Raw genomic sequence first — 18538 nt, 5'->3', positions numbered from 1 at the left:
CAGCACAGCCAGATAAGTGAATAATTGGAACTAAATATTAAAAAACACAAAACAACAAATAGAGAGGGTATGCGTGTGGAGGCATCAACCAGCCTGGGACAGGCCTCTTCGTTTTTGGGATCATTTCTACCCGCCATGGCGGGAAGGGGGGTCATTGGAAGTTGGCCTTTGGGCTCACCTCAGTGGTTGTCAGAGGAGACGTTATAGCTTCCACTAAGCAAAGGGTACTAGACTGAGGGAAAGGAGTTGTAACAGAAACTGGACACAGCCTAGCATCAGAGGGGGTGTGGACCAAGGCTTAAGACCTTATAAACAGGTCAACCAGGGGCCAGGCCAGGTTTTCTGGAACTTGAGCTTTTATCGTGTGATGGTTAGGCTCTCTTTAAGTAAAAGAATTCACAGGTAAGAACACAGAGTTACCAGGGCCCCTCCCAAGGCCTTGCAAGGAGCCTGTGCAAAGGTCGTGCAGTTCTTGGAAAATCCGCCCCAAACAGAGCTTGAGCAAGTTCAGACAGAGCAGATAGGTGGTTGCTCAGTGGAAGCTGTAGTTTGGAACAGACCAGGATGGTGGTTATCTACCTTTAGGGGGCCCAAGACACACCCAGAGGGTGTATAAAATGCGGGCAGGAACTCGCCCCCAGAAACCTTGCTTCCCTGTGGATCTGGGTCGGGACTTGGAGCCTGCATTTAAACTCTGGGTCATCCGGATGAGTCTGAGCCTGGATGTTTGGGGATTAATCTCCAGGTAACACTGATCCATCCCAACAGTGTCATAAGGAAGTTATGGTAAAGAACTAGGAGCCTGGCCATAGTAATAGAGCCAGACTGGGCCTGAGGCAGAGCTGGGGTCTGCGACCCCAGTTCAGCGGTCCTTGAGCTTTTGCCGCGTTCCTTCAGGTCAAACCTCACTTCCGGAAGTAGCTGGGTCGTTGACGTAGGGGTGGAGACCTGACGGGCGTGAAGCAGGGAGAGGCAGGGATTGTATGGGAGAGAAGCTGTGGGGGACACACACAGCCCCCCTGCTTGGGACTCTTGAAACAGAAGTGACCCTGGACCCCAAAGGCGGTGCCCAGGCCTCTGGGGAGGAGACCTTTAATTGCTGACAGGTGCCTCGGGAGTGGGGCAGAACCTCTCCCAGAGGGAATGTCCAAAGCATTCCAGAGTCCCCAGGGCAAAGGTCACCATCCAGAGTCCCCGGGGCAAAGGTCACCAACCAAGGACTCACACATTAAGGCGATGCTCTCATTAAGCCAAAATAGTGACTTGTCTTTGTTTATTTTGGCTGGAGGTTTAATCTAAATGTCTGTTGATAAGCGTCTCTTTTTCCCCAGGAGTTTACTCTGAAGACTCCTTACCCAGCAAGGAGACCAGGGGTGGGGAGGATAGGGAGCTGGCTCCTCATTCTCCTTGGCGACCAAGGGGACAGTGGAGAAAAAGCAGCTGGAACAGGGGACACAGAGAGCACCTGCCAGGTGGAGACACACCCACTGCCCGGGGGTTAGAGGGACCTGCCTGGACCCACACCCCTGCAGGCCCTTGGTGCTCAGAGTAGAGCGAGGAGGGGCTTGTTCCAAGTTTCAAGAGGTCTGAGGGGCCCAACAGGCCCAGAGTGTCAGTTGAGACGTCCTTGACCTCTTCACTGCACAACCCCAGGGGATGTCAGCCGCAGAAGTATTCTAGGGACAAGGCGGCCTGCTGTCGAGAGTGTAGTTACTCACAGGGAGGAAGGGCGAGGACAGTGGAGGAGGAGGAAGGAGAGGAGGAAGGAAGGAAAGAAGGGACGGAGGGAGGGAGGAAGGGGCACATTTCCCCTGAATCTCTACTTTGTGTCAGGCCCTGGACTGGGTGGGACGTTCAGGTGGGCAAGGCAGAGAGGCCAGGGAGCAGGGCGGAGCAGGGCCGAGGGGTGGGAGAGGGAAGCCGCCAGAGGAGGGGCCGGGCCCCTTGAAAGCTGCTATTGTTTGAGGTCTCTGCTCAGAGAAGCCCCGAGTAAAAAGAGCTTGTTAGAGAGGGCCAGGCTGGAGACAAGCGGCTCTCAGAGAGCCAGTGAACCGTGCGAAATGACTTAAACTAACATCCCTGACTGCACTGGGCCGGGACCCAGGAGTCAGGACCGTGTGCTCATCAGAAATTCATAGAAGGTGCCCTGCAGCTCGGCTTTCTCTGGCTGCCTTGTTCATTGAGCGGTTTTTTTCTTTCCAGTCCCGCGGCCCTGAAAGGGAGATGGGGGCTGCCTGATGGGGAAGATCAAGTGGCCTTTGAAAACCTCTCTCGGAGTTTATTAAACCCCGGGGCCAGGGCAGGCTGGCCCAGAGGCCCAGCCAGGCCTGGCTCCGCCCCCCCGGCCTCCCCGTGGGGAACCTGGCCTGTTTTCATGTCCCCAGATCAGAGGGCCTGTGCCAGGGACAGGGAGAGGATCCTGAAGGCCCTGGAGAGAACACATGCATCTTTTTCCAGAAGATTGGGCGGGGCGGGGGGTGGGGAACACGAGAGAGGGGGCCTAAGCCAGGTGGGCACACTTCGGCCCCACAAATGACACGGCCTTCTCTCCCTGGGCCCCACAGGACACTGTCTACTTCCTGCAGGACCGCGTCTCCCCACGGCCTCTCCCAAGTGTTAGCGCTCTCCACCCAGAGGAGAGGTGGTGGGGACTAGGAAAGGAGGGTCTCTAGGCCGGGTCACAGCTCAGGGACAAGGCAGGGCAGAAAGGTGGCTTCTCAGAGGAAGCCTCGAGTTCCCAGCACCTGGAGCCCTTTCAGACGGAAAGGCCAGAGCTCACACGGGCTGACGCTCAGTGGAACCTGCCCCCAACTCCAGAGGGGCTGGCCCGGCTGAGACGGCCCATGGATGTGGGGTGAAGGTCTACCTTCAGCCCAGAAAGCTTCTGTGAAAGCACTGTGTAAACTGTGTCAATGGACAGCATAGTTGTGGTGGATCCGTTTACTCCACAAATGCTTACCGAGGGGCCCCTGTGTGCCAGACACGATGCCAGACATTGGACAGAAGCGAGGAGCAAAGCCGGCCAGGGGGCTGTGAAAGAGACTGCTCTGGAATCAACAGGCTGGTGACCCCAGGCAATGACCGCAAGGCTCTGAGTCCGGAGTGGGAGGGTAGGTGGGGAGGAGCAGAACCAAGACAGAGCCACACTGGACCAGAGCAGCTCCTTTGACCTGTTTATATCCTAGCAGATTTGCAGTCCGATTTCTTTTGAAAAGATAGTTCACCTGATTTAAAACAAAAACCATCACTCAAACCCCCTTCAACACCTTGTTTTCAACTTTTTTCTCTTGTTTCATTTGCTCTGCCCCCTTTCCATACCATTCCAAGGCTTCTTCTTCCTTCTCCCTAAGGAAAGGGAAGCGAGAATAGGAGATTGCTTTCTCCACCCCCACCCCCAATAGGAGACTGCTGTATCCCAGGATGACTTTTGATTTGGAAACCAGTCTGTCTTGCCCACCCTCTTTAAAAAAAAAAAAAAAGAAAAACATTTTTTTTTCAGCTGAGCTTTGAGGCATGTGGGCTCTTAGTTCCCTGACATGGATAGAACCCGTGCCCCCAGCCCTGGAAGCACGGAGTCTTAACCACTGCACCATCAGGGAAGTGCATCAGCCTCTTTTTATACTTCCCCTTCAAACAAGTTCAAAGTCCTTTATAGTTTTTCCTAAGCTCCGCAGTAACTGTAGAGAATAAACAGATGGGGGCACTCTGAAGATATAAAGCTAAAGTTCAGAGTCATATATGGTAACTGTCCCTGGCCCTGAATAGAGTGCAAGGTATGAAAAATGGCTGCGTTTCCCCTGCACTGTGGGCCTCTTGCTCCAGGGCCCAGGGGGCTCACAGGCAAGTTTGAAGCACTTACCTCCCAAATTAAGGCCAACTCTCATCCCCTGTTGGCATTACGGGCCAGCACCTTGTCCTACAGGTCCTCGAGACCACAAAGGACATTGGTTTGGGTGGTGATGGTGGTGGTCCTTTTAGCTTAGCCTTCTTGGAGTCAGACACCAGCCAAATCTGGGCAGGCAGCGAGATTTAAGCTCATCTACTGACTCTTCCTGATTGGGAAGGTAGGTATCTGCAACGCTCTGTTTAGACCGATCCCAAGACTGTCGTTATTTTTCTGAGAGTGTTGCTATTGACTTGTGACGTCTGCCAAGGGTCCAGGTTGGAGGAATGATAAAAATTGGTGCTGTTTCTCCCACTCCTGAACCAGATGAAAAGAGGTGAGACTTACAGTGCTTGCGCTAACTATATTTTTTTCTGAATTAAAAAAAAAAAAAAAAACAGAAAACGAACAATCTGACAGCGAGATGGGATATTTGAATCTGGGAAATGTGTCTCAAAGCTCATCTGTGTGTTTACTGCATGCATGTTCCTTCACAGAGTCAGAGTTCTTGCAGCTGGTAGGGACTCCCAAGAGAAATTATACCTTAGTGGTTTGCAAACTACATTCATACAGGCTTGCAATGATAAGCCTTTCTTGCAGGGAAATCTTGCACAAAAGCATAAACAAATGCACAGATAACAAGGAGCTGCTCTGGTTGAAAAGGGGAGTGGGAAGCAGGCCCTCCCAGCTGTGAGCATCATCCCTCCCGCGCCACCCTCTCCCTATCCCTGTCCTCTGCTGGCTTCCCCAAAACTTGTGGGAGCCCATCTGTAGCTACTAATCTACTCCTCTCCACTTTTAGCGGGGTATTTTAAAACACTTTTGCAGAGATGGAAGAGTTGTGACTCAGGAGTCTGAGTTAAATTAGGCTGAGTTGGTGCACAGTTATCCTGGCAGCTGTGTCATGATGATACACCTCCACACACACCATTACCCCAACCTGCGTCCTCAAGCTCTCTCCAGTCCCTGTGTCCCAAGCAGTGAACCACCATCTGCTTTTTCTCTTTCTAATCTTACAGGTCCAGGCTGCTCCCATGCCTTGCTGTGCCTGCCCTAACAATATGGCCACATGCCCTTCTCCATGCCCAACAGCTCGATAGGCATCCCACGTCTTAGATCTCAGCCTGGGCTGTGTCGTGGCGCCATCCCTCTTCCCCATTATCTGCCTACCTCCCCTTGCTCTGTCGGTCCAGTGTGTCCGACTCTTTGCAGCCCCATGGACTATAGCCGGCTAGGCCTCTCTGTCTGTAGAATGCTCCAGTCAAGAATACTGGAATGGGCTGCCATTTCCTCCTCCAGGGATTTTCCTTGCCCAGGAATCGAACCTGGGTCTCCTGCATTGCAGGCAAATGCTTCACTGTCTAAGCCAGCAGGGAGCCCCAGTAGGTCCGCAGTCGCCTCTAATTCCCTGTGTGTGTGAGGAGGAGGAAGCAGCAGCAGCCCAGGACTGCAGAGGATAAACTCTTGGCTGTTGAGCTGGGGCCAGTGCCTGGCTCTGTGCCCACGGCTCACTCGCTTCCTCCCCATCTCCTCCTTCTCCGAACCTGTCCCTGCCCTTTTGTGCACGCGCTTTCCGGAGGCACCACCTGGTTCTCTTCCCTCCTGCTCTGTGTTCGGTTCATTTCACCCCCGGAAATGCCCTTCTGTCTGAACTTCCTTCTCTGTTTCATTCGAAGGGCCTTTCAGAAGCCACTTGCTTCCCAGGAGCTTCCCTGGGTTAAAGAAAAGTAGAACTCTTTTCCCCTAGTATTTCCACCCATTCATCCATACTTAGCACAAAATCCACCAGCACATCGTCCCCGGGCATCACGCCAGGGTTCGTTTACTTTATTCTTGGGCGCTGAGCTCTGGTGTCTTCCTGATTTATTCTGCAGTTCAAGGGCCCTCTGCCTGTCTCTGCATGGCTGTTTGACACCATAGCCCACAGGCGGGCACTTCATATAGAGACTACAATGAGAAAAACAAACGGACCCTGTAGAAGGTGGCCTGTGTGGGCTGGGCTGGGCTGTGCCAAACGCAGGGAGGGGGTGGGATGAAGGGGTGACTTGCAGTTCAGCCTCTTCTTCCTTGCTGGGGAACTTGGGGACTGTGATAGCTTGACTCCCAGGTCCCACCCAAGTCTCCCCTCCTGGGTTGTGTCAGGGACCCTGGCTTTGCTGACAGCCCTCTCCTCACCTCCCCACTCTGTACCTTCCCAAAGGACAGCCAGGGGTGGGCTGCAGTTCAGTGCCTGTCAACTAATTTGGTGGGATGGAAACATTAAACACTCCAAACACTGCTTATTGGAGCTGGGTAAACTCACACACCACAGTTTACTTTGCTGTCAGAAATCCCCTCGCTTACCACAGAGCAGAACCCTCGAGGATGGGGACCCCCTCCTTCCCCACCCACCAGAGGAGACCCCGCCTCTCTCTTGCAGCCAGAGACCCTTCTGAGCTTCAGCCCCCAGTCGACCTCTTCTCTGTCTTCCTCACCCCAGCTCTCCTCCTCCTCCTGTCTCTTTCCATCCAACCCTGATCTTTCCTAATTCTCCCCCGGACTTGGTGTCTCTCAGCAGCTCAAGGCCAGGGGCACTCACCCCTCAGAGCAGAGCGATGGGGCAAAGGAAGGTGAGATCCAGGCATTTTTATAGGGACATGGAGGCATCAGGGTACACCCCTGTTTCCTTCCTCATTCTATGCAGCCTTGGGCTATGAGCCCTCCATTCAGGAGGGGCAGGAGTTGAGATGGAGGTGCAGAACTGGAATATGAGTTCGGAGGAATGCGCAGGCTCCTGGGTAGGTGCCCGGAGGAGTTTTGAGTTAGGAAGGAGGGTGTCCCCGAAGCTGGATAGCTTTGCACTCAGATGGTAAAAAGTCTGCCTGAAGTGCAGGAGATGCAGATTCGATCCCTGGGTTGGGAAGATCCCCTGGAGGAGGGCATGGCAACCCACTCCAGTATTCTTGCCTGGAGAATCCCATAGACAGAGGAGCCTGGCAGGCTATATAGTCCATGGGGTCGCAAAGAGTTGGACATGACTGAGCGACTAACACACACCCACAGATGTTCCTTGACGTGACAGCTCCTGCCCCCCTTGCTGGCCTCTGGCACCCCCACCTCTCCAAAGGCATGTGCAGCCCGGCCAAGGTTTTTTCTTTGGCTCCACTTGGAAGTGCAAACCTTGAGGGCTTGAGATGAAACATATGCTGCTCTGGAATGTGGCTGTGAGCCAAGGGAATGCTCAGAGGCCCCTGCAGACTTTGCAGCCATCTGCCTGGGGTTGTGGTTGGGGTGGGGTGGGGAAGAGGAGGTTTGTGTAACAGACCATTAGGGGCCAGGATAGAGCGATGGAGGCTGAGAGCACCTTCATTCTCTCCACCCCGCTTATGACCATAGCCTCTTTCAACACTCCAGTGGCTCTCAATGTACTGGATTTCCTTCCCTGGGGAGACACAAAGCTAGGCTGGACCCCAGCCGCCGAGGGCCAGGGCCGCTGACTCCCGAATGAACAGGTGCTGATTAGTGAGGCATTTTGCATATTTTCTCTGAATGTAGCTCATTTCCAGCCCAGAGGCACAAACGACTGCCCTTGCCATCTTTCCCTGGGACCCATGTTTTCTGCTCTCCCTCTGGGATTCCTTGGAACTTGCCATCCCTGCCCTCTGTGGCTTTTGCTCATCCACTTCCTCAGCTTCCCCGGGCCTCACTGGGCCCACTGGAAAACCCCCTGTTACAGGGGTCCTTGCCTGCCCTCTTGAGCATGGTCAGAGAGAAAAAGTTCAGGACGTGCCCTTAGCTTCTCCGAAGCACAGAAATAAGTGGGCTTGTTGAAGTCTGGGTTCCTCACCCTTCTCCGTGGGATGCCCTGCCTGGGTTTTCTTGGATGAGTGCAGGGCCAGGCTGGGAAGTTTCTGGCAGGGACAAGTCACCAGGGAAGTGTGGTCTGTCCTGACAAAGACATGGCTGGCAGGGACCCCACCAAAGTCATGGGTCACAGAGCTCCATTCTGGGAAATTGCTGGCAGTGGGGGGGTGGGAGGGGCTGGCCAGTGAAGGTAGGGAATTCTCAGGGGTTGGGAAGGGCCTTGAAGATGTTTAAACTCAACACTGTAAATTTATTACTATTATTATTATTTTTTCACTGATGGTGAACCTAAGAGCCAGAAAAGTAGAAAGTATTAGTCACTCTGCTGTGTCTGACTCTTTGTGGCCCCATGGGCTGTAGCCTGCAAGGCTCCTCTGGCCATGGGATTCTCCAGGCAGGAATACTGGAGTGGGTTGCCAAGCCGTCCTCCAGGGGATCTTCTTGAACCAGGGATGGAACTCAGGTCTCCTGTATTGCAGGCAGATTTTTTTTCCCATCTGAGCCACCAGGGTGGCTGCGAGAGCCAGAAGGTGAAGACTATTTTTCGGAGGGCATTCTTTGGGTTAGCGGCTGAGCTAGAGTCAGAAGCAGGGCCCTGGACTCCCAATCCAGCACTGCTTTCCCAAAACACCACCCCCTTGAGTTCTCCATGAGAAATTTCACCCCTTTCTCAGAGCTGTGGAGGTGAGAGTGTTTCCTTAGGACTCCAGTTCCCAGCATTTGAGATCTGCTCCTGAGAGGGGTAGGTTCTCTGAGGATGAATGCCCCCCAACCCTTGATGAACCCCAGCACCACACGGGGGTGAGACACACCTCCGGGAGGGACATGTCTGCTTCTCAGGGAGCTGTTCCCCATGGTCACCCCCTGTTCCCTCGTACAGGTTGTGTCCCTTGTGCTCCACCCTCAGCCACAGCGCCTTCGATGAGGAGTGGACGCCTGAGGTCAGTGGGGCATTGGCGGGACTTACAGCCACTCAGTTTTTCCTCTTGAAAACTTTTAAATAAGGGGCTTCCCTGGTAGCACAATGGCAAAGAATCCGCCTGCCAACGTAGGAGAAATGAGCCTGATCCCTGGTCTGGGAAGATCCCACGTGCTGCGGAGTGACGAGGCCCATGTGCCACAGCTACTGACCTCGTGTGCTGCAACTACTGAAGCCCAGGCGCTTAGCACCTGTGCCCTGCAACAAGAGCAGACACCGCAACGAGGAGCCTGCGCACCACGCGAAGAGGAGATCCGCGCTCGCCACAACTGCAGAAAGCCTGTGTGCAACAGCGAAGGCCCAGAGCAGCCAAAAATGAATAAATAAAGTTTTTCAAGTTTGAAATGAAAAACCATAGACTCTTCAGCCATTTAGTTGTAGAGAGCTGGACTAAAACTTCTTTCTCAATGAGGGCTTGAGCCAGGACCCCTGGGGTGAAACCACAGACAAACCAAGTAATCCACAGAAAAGTTTAGACAGGAGACTCTGTAGCCCAGGAGGAGAACTATGAGGCCTGGTTCTTCACTTATTTGTCCTCCAATAGTTGTGGGGTTTTTTTTTTTTTTTTTGGCTGCTTAGCATGCAGGATCTTAGTTTCCCCACCAGGGATCAAGCCCACATCCCCTGCAGTGGAAGTGCAGAGTCTTAACCACTGGACCACCAGGGATGTCCCTATCCACTTTTTGTATGTTAATGGGTTTCTGCCTCTTGGGACCCAAAGCACTTTGACCAGAAGTAATGAGAAAGGGAGTGTTTTAGCATAAAATTCCCAAACAAGCCTGACTTAAATAAGACTGGACCAGAGCTGCCAATGGGCAAGGTATATTCCCACTCTGTCAAAGCAGAGATGGGACTCTGGGGGCAGAATTTAGGGACTACTGCTATCCCATGCCATGTTACTAGGAGAAGAGAACTCGGTTACAGACCATGAGTTACTCCTCCATCTTCCGTCAGAGAGAAAGCTTCTCTGTTGTGGGGACTCTCGCTTGAGAAGCCCTCTGTATCCTGTTTCACCTCCTAGAGAGTGTTGGAATGAACGTAGTTCTTCTTGGTGGAGAAACGTCTATTGTATCCACGACTGTTACCCAGTATTACTCTAATCTCCCAGGAGGCTCAGTGGTAAAGAACCCACCTTCCAATGCAGGAGACTTGGGTTCAATCCCTGGGTCAGGAAGATCCCCTGGAGGAGGAAATGGTAACCCATTCCAGTATTCTTGCCTGGAGAATCCCATGGACAGAGGAGCCTCCTGGGCTACAGTCCATGGGTTCGCAAAGAGCTGGACACTACTGAACAGGCACGCACAATGGAAATACCATCATTTGCGTGTGTGCTGAGGGTGGGGGAAAGATAGTCAGGTGATTGCCGGAATGTGAGTTTGCGGGTCAAAGATATGATCATGCCCATCTAAGTTGATTCAGGGACTTGGGGTTTGGGAGAGGGTGACAGACCGTGAGTGTACTCCACACTGGCTCCAAGCAGAGAGAGACCAGCCCCACCCCAGGTCCCATCTCCCATCTGGAAGACAGAACTGTATCTTGCAGCAAAGCTCCATCTGCCAGCCAGATGAACCGTACCTGTAAAAACTTCCCACATCAAGCCCCGTGGGGCTAAAGCCTCTCCCAGAGCCTGCTGACAACAGGAAAAACAATCCCAGAATGACATTTCCTGAAGGACTCAGAGACGCTTACTGTCGAGAAGGGATCAGGGAGTTCGATGTTGTCCACAGACATCTCTGGAAGGACTCCTGCAATGGGAGAGGGACGGGAGAGGCCAGGACAAACATGGGGAGAATATGCAAAATCATATGCTCAAAAAGAGGTCCCTACCTCCATTGTTAACAAAAATCCCTACCATTTATTGAATGCCTCCAAAGTAGCAGGCCTCCTACAAACGTCAGTTCATTTAGTTCTTATTACCCTCCAGAGTAAGCATGACTTTCCTCATTTCTCAGAGGAGGAAAATACAGCTCTGAGAGGGCAAGTAGTTTTCCAATGACCGCGGGCATGCCACCCTGACTGCTGCTTCATGTCTCTAAAACAGAATGTCTTCCAGATACTAGGGGACCACTATGGGACTTCCCTATAGCTCAGATGGTAAAGAATCTGCCTGTAATGCAGAAGACCCAGGTTCAATCACTGGGTCAGGAAGATCCCTGGAGAAGGGAATGGCAACCCACTCCAGTATTCTTGCCTGGAGAATCTCACAGACAGAGGAGCCTGGTGGGCTACAGTTCGTGGGATCACAAACAGTCGGACACGACTAAGCGACTAACATACATGGGGAAACAGGGATGAAACGGAGCTCGAAGAGTGTCAGTCAACTTCAGACCGTGGTCTTGGTCCTCTTGGAAAGTGAAAGTGAAAGTCGCTCAGTTGTGTCCAACTCTTTGCAACCCCATGGACTATAGTCCATGGAATTCTCCAGGCCAGAATACTGGAGTAGGTAGCCTTTCCCTTCATCAGGGGATCTTCCCAAGCCAGGGATTGAACCCAGGTCTCTTGCATTGCAGGCAGAGTCTTTATCAACTGAGCCACAAGGGCAGCCCAACTGATAGTCTAAAGAAGGAAAGGCGCAGAGGAGAGTTCCTGAAACTAACAAGTGTCTTTTTGAAAAATAAACTTGCCAAAGTCTGACTACCCAGAAATGCAGGCCACACTTTGAAAGCAGATCCTTAGAAAGCTGATGGTTATCAGAGCTGCTCTCCAGCAATGGCCTTTGGGGCTTCTAGCATATTCCTTGGGAAATCTTCTTCTTCATTGTCTGGGGCAGCTTCAATCTTTCGGGCAAGAGCCAGAAGTCATTTCAGATTTGGGTGAGTCATCAAACTGGGCTGTATTATTTCAGGTCCAGCTGAGGTGTGACCCTCCTTCACTGAAGTACCTGGTGTCATCAAAAACACAAAGGAGCCCTTGGGGTTTGATGGAGCCCGGGATCCCATGAAGTGAAGAAGTGAAAGTCGCTCAGTCGTGTCTGACTCTTTGCAAACCATGGACTATATAGTCCATGGAATTCTTCAGGCCAGAACACTGGAGTGGGTAACCTTTCCCTTCTCCGGGGATCTTCCCAACCCTGGGATTGAACTCAGGTCTCCCACATTGTAGGCAGATTCTTTACCAGCTGAGCCACAAGGGAAGCCCTAAGACCCCATGGTGACTGGCATGTCCTTGCAGGGGCTGTGGGGAGGCCTTGAACAAGATCTAAGGGGTCTTCAGAGGGAGAGACACGATCAGACCCAATCAGGGCATAAGTAAAAACATACATGGTTCCATAAAGTGGCCTGGGAAAGATGCCACATTAATAAAAGGAAAAATGCAGAGGAATGTGTGAGGAGGGAGCCTCTGAGAATACGCGAGGGCCTATAAACTTGGCTCTGCAAACCCCACCCCCCATCTCTGCTCCAACTTGTTTTTCATTAAGGCTCAACGACAAGCCCTAAAGAAACCAGACTGTTCTTGGAGGCAGCAGAGGGTGGAGCTGGGCACCTGGCTTGGGTCTTACCTCCCCTAATCCTCTGTATGTCCCCTGCCTGGTCTCTTCCCTTCCACACATCCCTGGGGCCAGCTGCCCTAAGTAATGTTCCCTCTGGGTGTCGTACGAGCACTGCTGTCTTGGCAGGCCAGAATGCCTGGTGTAAGGAGGAGGGTTAGAGTGGGTGGGGTGCTGGAGGGCCTTCGTTTCCACCTGAAACACTATTTATATCATGGGAGTTATTTTCCCCTTCATCTCCCCCAAATTGGCCTTAGGGACCAGCCAGTTCCTTGTCAGCCAGCCAAAACCTTATCACATTTCCAGGCCGCAGCCCAACAGAAAGTGAGCTGGAACTGCAATCAGAGGGTAGCTCCCAGGTGGAACTTGCCGAGAGTCAATAATCAGAAAGGCAAACACTGACAGCAGTTGAGGGGAAGGAGGATAACTGGCCTGCATGCTGGAGGTGCTCCCGGTTTATGGCGTGTGGGGGACAGACACTGACATGAGCATAAAAGCAAAACTGAGAAAAGATAATGCAAAGGTCAGCAAAAATGATCAACTAAGCCCTTAGCATCGAGGAAGTGGCAGAGAAAGGACCATGGGAATGAACAGACCAGCTTGAGTCTGCTGGGACCACTCACAGCAGTTTTGGGGAGGAGGTAAGTCTTGCAAACTCGGTTCTCAAGTCTTAAGACCTGAAGCCCAAAAGACTAAGGTAGCTACAGAAATGAGTTGCTGCTGTTCAGTCAATAAGTCATGTCTGACTCTTTGAGACCCCATGGACTGCAGCATGCCAGGCTTCCCTGTCCTTCACTATCTGCTGGAGTTGAGTTGGTGATGGCATCCAACCATTTCATCCTCTGTCATCCCCTTTTCCTCCTGCCCATGATCTTTCCCAGCATCAGAGTGTTTTCCAATGAGTCGGCTCTTCCCATCAGGTGGCCAAAGTATTGAAGCTACAGCTTCAGCATCAGTCCTTCCAATGAATATTCAGGACTGATTTCCTTTATGATTGACTAATTTGATTTCCTTTCTGTCCAAGGGACTCTCAAGATTCTTCTCCAACACCGCAGTTCAAAAGCATCAGTGATTCCATGCTTAGCCTTCTTCATGGTCCAACTCTTACAACCGTACATGACTGCTGGAAAAACCATAGCTTTGACTACACAGACCTTTGCTGGCAAAATGATGTCCATGTTTTTTAATCTGCTGTCTAGGTTTGTCATCGCTTTTCTTCCAAGGAGCAAGTGTCTTTTAATTTTATGGCTGCAGTCACCATCAGCAGTGATTTTGGAGCCCCCCAAAATAAAATCTGCCACTGTTTCCATTTTTCCCTCATCTGTTTGTATAAAGTGATGGGACCGGATGCCATGATCTTCATTTTTCGAATGTTGAGTTTTAAGCTAGCTTTTTCACTCTTCTCTTTCACCTTTATCAAGACGCTCTTTAGTTCCTCTTCCCTTTCTGCCATTAGAAGAGTATCATTTGCATATCTGAGGTTGTTGATATTTCTCCCTCAGACAGTCTTGATTCCAGCTTTTGAGTCATCTGGCCTGGCATTTCGCATGGGAGCAGGTGGATATTTGCTCTTGGGTGACAGCATTTGCCAGGCTTGGTAATGGAGGGGCACAGCTGAGTTGGGGAGACACACAGGAGGCTACATTTTGCTGAAGTGGAGGGTTGAATTAGTACGAGTACCACAAGTAGTTTGTGTGAGTGGTTTGACTGGGGAGAACAGTTGTCAGAGCAATTAAATTCTGAGAGTGTGACCTAGGAGGCCACAGTTCAGTCACTCAGTCAAGCCCGACTCTTTGCAACCCCATGAATTGCAGCAGGCCGGGCCTCCCTGTCCATCACCAACTCCCGGAGTTCACCCAAACTCATGTCCGTCAAGTCGGTGATGCCATCCAGCCATCTCATCCTCTGTCATCCCCTTCTCCTCCTGCCCCCAATCCCTCCCAGCATCAGGGTCTTTTCCAATGAGTTCAACTCTTCACATGAGGTGGCCAAAGTATTGGAGTTTCAGCTTTAGCATCAGTCCTTCCAAAGAACACCTAGGACTGATCTCCTTCAGAATGGACTGGTTGGATCTCCTTGCAGTCCAAGGGACTCTCAAGAGTCTTCTCCAACACTACATTTCAAAAGCAACAATTCTCCGGCACTCAGCTTTCTTCACAGTCCAACTCTCACATACATGACCACTGGAAAAACCATAGCCTTAACTAGACAGACCTTTGTTGGCAAAGTAATGTCTCTGCTTTTGAATATGCTATCTAGGTTGGTCATAACTTTCCTTCCAAGGAATAAGCATCTTTTAATTTCATGGCTGCAGTCACCATCTGCAGTGATTTTGGAGCCCAGAAAAAAAAAGTCAGCCACTGTTTCCACTGTTTCCCCATCTATCTGCCATGAAGTGATGGGACCAGATGCCATGATCTTCGTTTTCTGAATGTTGAGCTTTAAGCCAACTTTTTCACTCTCCTCTTTCACTTTCATCAAGAGGCTTTTTAGTTCTTCTTCACTTTCTGCCATCAGGGTGGTGTCTTCTGCATATCTGAGGTTATTGATATTTCTCCCGGCAATCTTGATACCAGCTTGTGCTTCTTCCAGCCCAGCGTTTCTCATGATGTACTTTATATAGAAGTTAAATAAGCAGGGTGACAATATACAGCCTTGATGTACTCCTTTTCCTATTTGGAACCAGTCTGTTGTTCCATGTCCAGTTCTCACTGTTGCTTCCTGACCTGCATATAGGTTTCTCAAGAGGCAGGTCAGGTGGTCTGGTATTCTCATCTCTTTCAGAATTTTCCATAGTTCATTGTGATGCACACAGTCAAAGGCTTTGGCATAGTCAATAAAGCAGAAATAGATGTTTTTCTGGAGCTCTCTTGCTTTTTCCATGATCCAGCAGATGTTGGCAATTTGATCTCTGGTTCCTCTGCCTTTTCTAAAACCAACTTGAATATCTGGAAGTTCACGGTTCACGTATTGCTGAAGCCTGGCTTGGAGAATTTTAAGCGTTACTTTACTAGCATGTGAGATGAGTGCAATTGTGTGGTAGCTTGAGCCCTCTTTGGCATTGCCTTTCTTTGGGATTGGAATGAAAACTGACCTTTTCCAGTCCTGTGGCCACTCCTGAGTTTTCCAAATTTGCTGGCATATTGAGTGCAGCACTTTCACAGCATCATCTTCCAGGATTTCAAACAGCTCAACTGGAATTCCATCAACTCCACTGGCTTTGTCCATACTGATGCTTTCTAAGGCCCACTTGACTTCACATTCCAGGATGTCTGGCTCTAGGTGAGTGATCACACCATCGTGATTATCTTGGTTGTGAAGATCTTTTTGTACAGTTCTTCTGTGTATTCTTGCCACCTCTTCTTAATATCTTGTGCTTCTGTTAGGTCCATACCATTTCTGTCCTTTATCGAGCCCATCTTTGCATGATATGTTCCCTTGGTATCTCTAATTTTCTTGAAGAGATCTCTAGTCTTTCCCATGCTGTTGTTTTCCTCTATTTCTTTCCATTGATTGCTGAGAAAGGCTTTCTTATCTCTCTTTGCTATTCTTTGGAACTCTGCATTCAGATGCTTATATCTTTCCTTTTCTCCTTTGCTTTTTGCTTCTCTTCTTTCCACAGCTATTTGTAAGGCCTCCCCAGACAGCCATTTTGCTTTTTTGTATTTCTTTTCCATGGGGATGGTCTTGATCCCTGTCTCCTGTACAATATCACGAACCTCTGTCCATAGTTCACCAGGCACTCTATCTATCAGATCTAGTAGTCCCTTAAATCTATTTCTCACTTCCACTGTATAATCATAAGGAATTTGATTTAGGTCATACTTGAATAGCTGGTGGTTTTCCCTACTTTCCTCAATTTAAGTCTGAATTTGGTAATAATGAGTTCATGATCTGAGCCACAGTCAGCTCCTGGTCTTGTTTTTGCTGACTGCATAGAGCTTCTCCATCTTTGGCTGCAAAGAATATAATCTGATTTCAGTGTTGACCATCTGGAGATGTCCCTGTGTAGAGTCTTCTCTTGTGTTGTTGGAAGAGGGTGTTTGCTATGACCAGTGTGTTCTCTTGGCAAAACGCTATTAGTCTTTGCCCTGCTTCATTCCGCATTCCAAGGCCAAATTTGCCTGTTACTACAGGTGTTTCTTGACTTCCTACTTTTGCATTCTAGTCCCTTATAATGAAAAAGACATCTTTTTGGGGTGTTAGTTCTAAAAGTCTTGTAGGTCTTCATAGAACCGTTCAGCTTCAGCTTCTTTAGCATTACTGATTGGGGCATAGACTTGGATTACTGTGATATTGAATGGTTTGCCTTGGAAACGAACAGAGATCATTCTGTCATTTTGAGATTGCATCCAAGTACTGCATTTCGGACTCTTTTGTTGACCATGATGGCTACTCCATTTCTCCTAAGGGATCCTGCCCACAATAGTAGATATAATGGTCATCTGAGTTAAATTCACCCATTCCAGTCCATTGTAGTTTGCTGATTCCTAGAATGTTGACGTTCACTCTTGCCATCTCCTGTTTGAACCACTTCGAATTTGCCTTGATTCATGGACCTAACATTCCAGGTTCCTATGCAACATTGCTCTTTACAGCATCAGACCTTGCTTCTATCACCAATCACACCCACAACTGGGTATTGTGTTTGCTTTGGCTCCACCCCTTCATTCTTTCTGGAGTTATTTCTCCAGTGATCTCCAGTAGCATATTGGACACCTACCGGCCTGAGGAGTTCCTCTTTCAGTATCCTATCATTTTGCCTTTTCATACTGTTCATGGGGTTCTGAAGGCAAGAATACTGAAGTCATTTGCCATTCCCTTCTCCAGTGGACCACATTCTGTCAGACCTCTCCACCATGACCCACCCATCTTGGGTGGCACTGAGTTAGACAAGGCTGTGGTCCATGTGATTAGATTGACTAGTTTTCTGTGATTATGGTTTGTGTGTCTGCCCTCTGATGCCTCTCACAACACCTACTGATACTTGGGTTTCTCTTAATGTTGTGGAGGCCACAACATTACCCAAAGATTTCTGAAAATCTAGCTATGTTGCTGCCTCTGTTCCTGGAAGCAGAGACCCAGGTGCATTTTATCCTTGGAGATCTATCCAGGCTAGAAAGTTTGTCTCTTTGCTTTGAGTTGATGGGGAAATTCTTTGGTGACCCATCCCCAGCTCCTGGGGTTGTGATCAGATACAGAGCTGGATGGACTGTCATCTTTGCTTAGGAATTTGTGCAGGGACTCAAGGGGCAGGAAGCAGCTGAGATGCCTCCAGTTAGCGCTGCAACCCTAACACTCCCTAAAAGAAGCTCAGTGGGAGACCTGACAGACACTGCATTGTTCAGCTGTACAGCTGGGAGCAGCTGCAGGGCCCCCAGGGCTCCCCAAGTATGGAGACTGTGGATAACCTTCAGCCCAAGCTCACAGACATCTGGTGAGATCAGTGGCGTGCCAGGCTGACTGGTGTGGTACCCAGGTTGGGCTGGTCAATGACAATGGCAAAGGCCTTAAAGAGCTTGTATTCTAAACTAAAAGACATCACGTTGATGTCGTGGAAGGTTGGAGAAAGGGAGGTAGAGGGACTCTTTTGGGTGGAGTGGAGGGAACAGTGTCCTCATATCATCTTTGGAATAGCTGGCTAAGTCCTCCCCTCTCCCAGCCCAAGCTCCAGATGGCAACAGGCTGAGTCATTTTCCCAAGGACTTGGGAAATCGTCCCTCCCCAAGAGGGAGGCCAACCAGAAACTGAGTCAAAGAACCAGACAGTTTCTGAGCGAAAGAATCAGAGTGAAAAAGGGCCTCAAAGAGCAGACTATTTGAGACTTCCACATTACAGTACCTAGAAAAGTGAGGCAACCCACTCAGAGTCATGTCCCTTGTTTGTGCCAGAGGCAGAATTTGAAGGCCAGGGGTCAGGCCATTGCTCTTTTGGATGAAGACACTCCATCCAGCTCTCCAGAGGCTGGCCGTGGCCAAGATTAAGGTGAAAGGGGCAGGAATTGGGCAATACAGTGGGTCCATTTCAACATAAACTGATCAGTGTACAAATGAGGTGCAACATTAGAGGCTAATGAGCATTACAGATAGAGGGGCAGTATAAGCAGTGGGAAGAACAAACAGCTCTGAGTCAACAGACTGGGGTTTAGATTCCTAGTCTCGTCCCCTGTGTAACAGGGAAAATGTGACAGTCTTTCTGAGCCACCTATAAAATGGGGCTAACTTATACCGTAGGATTCTTGTAAGAAATAGCACATGTGAAGGTACTTTGTGTACAGGAATCATTTAGGCAAATGTTAGCCATTATTATGATTATCAGGATTGTCATGGGTGAGGCTGTTGAGTTT

The sequence above is a fragment of the Ovis aries genome, chromosome 21 (genome assembly GCF_016772045.2).
Source record: "Ovis aries strain OAR_USU_Benz2616 breed Rambouillet chromosome 21, ARS-UI_Ramb_v3.0, whole genome shotgun sequence".
NCBI lineage: Eukaryota > Metazoa > Chordata > Mammalia > Artiodactyla > Bovidae > Ovis > Ovis aries.
Note: the sequence above shows the minus strand (reverse complement) of the source record.